Raw genomic sequence first — 3,607 nt, 5'->3', positions numbered from 1 at the left:
AGCTCCCTATGATGTTTACTGGACTGTTTATCCTCTGTCTAATACCTCAGTAGCAGATACCATTGAAAGACAGCCTGGATACTTTAAGAAGAAACTGAAAAATAGAATCAGATGACCAATGCTCAGCTCCCAGTGGAATGGTTTAGAAAGTCAGTTTGGGTTTAAGTGTGGCAATTCCCAAGAAGGGTACCTCCCATTTAAATAAATTGTTTAATTATGTCTTTTAGGAGTAGAAGGAGGTGGCCCAGACTCATGATGATGGAGAACAAGTCTACTACATTGGCAACTCTCACTAAAAAATCTATATTCTTTTCAATGAAACTATTTTATATCTCTGTGCTGGGCCATGGGATAATGTCAGCAGAACCATTTTTGGTCCACTGTTTGCAAGATAGCCTACATCTTACTTTAGAACAAGGTTCTGCTGAGCATTTATTATTTTACTCTTTGGAGTTTCTGCCATAGCTATTATATGAGGGACATGTAACTTTCAATATCATGTTCAGTGCAGAGTTTTAGGGACATGGCTGACTCACAGCATCATTACTCTCTACACCCTTAATTGTAGGTATTATGATTGCATTTCCTTGTGTACTTTACATATTTTTAACAAGCCAGATATCAACTCCCAAAGGATTTTGCCTGCCTTGTGACCCCTAGGAGATTCTACTTGATTCTCGTTCCTGCTCAGTCTGGTCTTGAACTCCTGACCTCAAGCAATTCTCCCACCTTTGTCTCCCAGAGTGCTAGGATTACAGGCATGAGCCACTGCACCTGGCCTATTTGTGCTCCTTTTTTTATTTTATATGAATCTTAGGATTATTTTTTCTAATTCTGTCAAAAATAACGTTGGTATTTTGATGGGGATTGCATTGAATCTGTAGATTTCTTTAGACAGTATGACCATTTTAACAATATTAATTCTTCTGATCCAGGAGCATGGGATGATTTTCCATTTGTGTCATCTATAATTTCTTTCATCAGTGTTTTATAGTTTTTGTTATAGAGACCTTGTACCTCCTTGGTTAAATGTTTTCCTAGGTATTTTATTTTTTTGGTAGCTATTGTAAATGGGATTCCCTTCTTGATTTATTTTTCAGCTAGATTGTTATTGGTGTATAGAAATGCTACTGATTTTTGTACATTAATTTTATATCTTGAACCTAGTGTATTCATTTATCAAATCTAAGAGTGTTTTTGGTGGAGCCTTCAGGTTTTTCCAGATATAAGATCATATCATCAGCAAATAAGGATAATTTGAATTACTCTTTTCCAATTTGGAGGACTTTTATTTCTTTTCTTGCCTGATTGCTCTGGCTAAGAATTCAGTACTATGTTGAATAGGAGTAGTTACAGTGGGTATGCTTGTCTAGTTCCAGTTCTCAGAGGAAATGCTTTCAAGTTTTCCCCATTCAGTATGATATTAGCTATGTGTTTATCATATATGGCCTTTTTAGTTCTAGGTATGTTCCTTCTATGCCTAGTTTATAAGTATTACAGTGTCATAATGTAAAAAGGGCTTTCGTATGTTTATGTCATAAATAAGTTGAGCCTTTTCCATGGCATTGCATGTTTCTGTGCTTGCAGTGACAAAACTTGGCACCAGCTATGTGGCCAGTAAAGTTATGATGTCCTTTTGTTAGACAAGAGGCTATTCTGGCCAGCTTACTGGCTAAGATAGATTCCCTAGCATCTATTTGAGTATGCTGTCACATAAGTGGTGGGTGACTGGGACAATAGGGTCCTCTCAGTAATGAATTGCTTGTTCCATGTTAGGATGGATAAGCCACTGGGATCCATGGCATCTAGGATCACTGGCTGAGTCAGTGAATGAGATAAAGCCTTACCCTATTTGGTCTCCCAGTCAGGGGTGGTTAGGGGAGATAATGGATCCCCCATAGTTGGTGAACAGTGGGGCCTGGTTATGAGAGGTGCAGGTACAACCTCCCCAGATCTGGTAGCACATCCCTTGTCTACTTGGTGGGCAAGGGGGTGCATATGGGTCCTCCCATTCCCTAATCTCTTCCAAGCTGTGGGCCAATTAGGGGTAAGATATATTCCATGTGATCTAATAATGTATGCTACCTGTTCAAAAATGTTTGGAGAGTCAGGTAGCAAGAGATAGGATTGAAATCACTTGTTCAAAGGCTATACTTTAAGGGATCATTTCTATGGTTCATTACTAGAGAAGGCTCTATGAACATATAGAACACTAGAAACCACGAGGAGGAGGTACAATATATTCTCCTGAGCGTGAAGTTGGCTCTTGGTGTTGCTTCCCTGCAACTGCTATTTGCCATTGATGATTGTTCTTGTCTTCCTTTGGGAGAGTAAGAGGGAGAAGATACAGTCTGAGTGGTTTCTGTTTTTATTTATTAAGAAAAGTTACCTATTCTGTTGGTGCATAGTTATTAGTAAAAGTACATTTGTTGAGGACCATGGAATGGACTAATGTATGTGCAACTTGTTTCAGTTATTTCTGCTGTGCCTTCTTTCCCTGAGCTTCCAGTTGAGAAGAGTAGGAAGCTCATATTTTAGTATTAATATCTATATAAAAATATACATGTTCTATTTTCTAAAAAATGTGTCTGAATGCAACTGAGAGAACTTGCAGTGAAAATATAAAAAATTAGGCTGATCACGGTGGCTTACGCCTATAATCCCAGCGCTTTGGAAGGCTGAGGTGGGAGGATAGTGAGAGCTCATCTCTACAAAAAAAAAAAAAAATTAGGTGGGTATGGTGGCGTGCACCTGTAGCTACTTGAGAGGCTGAGACAGGAGGCTCTCTTGAGCCCAGAAGTTTGAGGTTACAGTGAGCTGTGATTGGGTCACTGTACTCCAGCCTGGTCGTTACAGTGAGACCATGTCTCTATAAAAAATAATAATAAAATAAAATAAAGTGAGAACTTTAGATATCAGAAGAATTTTATCTGATAAAATGTAAACATTCAAAATCTTAAACAGTGACACATTTTAATACCAATTAAATATTATTATGGAATATATACAATATATAGCTCATGGACATCTCAAAATCACTTTTAACTTTTTAAAACTTCTTTTTAAAGCTACTGTCAAAGAACTACTGCTATCTTTCATACTCCAAGAATTCTATGTTCTGAGAGAACACTAGTTGCTCCTACAAAACTGGTGTAAACATTTGTCCTATGGTAAAAGAGGAAATACTACATAGGACTTTGCCTCACTTCTTTTTGTTTCATTTACTCCATGTGATTTTTATCTTCTTCTTCCTGGAGGCTGATAAGGTCACAATGCTCTTTTTGAAGAATTCAGGTGAGAATCTGCATGTCAACTATGTAGGTATGGTATAGTATCTTAGAGGCAGAAACAGACTTCATCGTTGTAGGGGGGAAAAGACACGCCTTAAATCATGGTTTGGGTGTGGCAAAGTCTTAACATGAAACCAAAATGTCTGTATCCCCATAATATCCTGAAGTAAATAAATAAATAAATAAATAAAAAGACTTCATTGATAAAGGGTTGGGTTACAAGAAGAAGTCAATCATGTAGAAATGTACTCACTACTTGGGGGGACCAAGATGACCTAGAAAACTTTGCTGAATTTGCTACTCTTCCAAAGATTGTT

The 3,607-nt window shown here is 37.6% G+C and overlaps 1 non-coding gene across 1 annotated transcript; it reads left to right on the top strand.

Moving 5' to 3' along the window:
* The first annotated feature begins 2,144 nt into the window (after positions 1–2,144).
* LOC142865990 (small nucleolar RNA U3) lies at positions 2,145–2,360 on the top strand. The gene has a single exon (XR_012916068.1). It is a non-coding gene; the product is annotated as a small nucleolar RNA U3 (small nucleolar RNA).
* Positions 2,361–3,607: the final 1,247 nt, after the last annotated feature.

The sequence above is a fragment of the Microcebus murinus genome, chromosome X (assembly GCF_040939455.1).
Source record: "Microcebus murinus isolate Inina chromosome X, M.murinus_Inina_mat1.0, whole genome shotgun sequence".
NCBI lineage: Eukaryota > Metazoa > Chordata > Mammalia > Primates > Cheirogaleidae > Microcebus > Microcebus murinus.
Note: the sequence above shows the minus strand (reverse complement) of the source record. Positions and strands in the feature narration are given on the sequence as shown.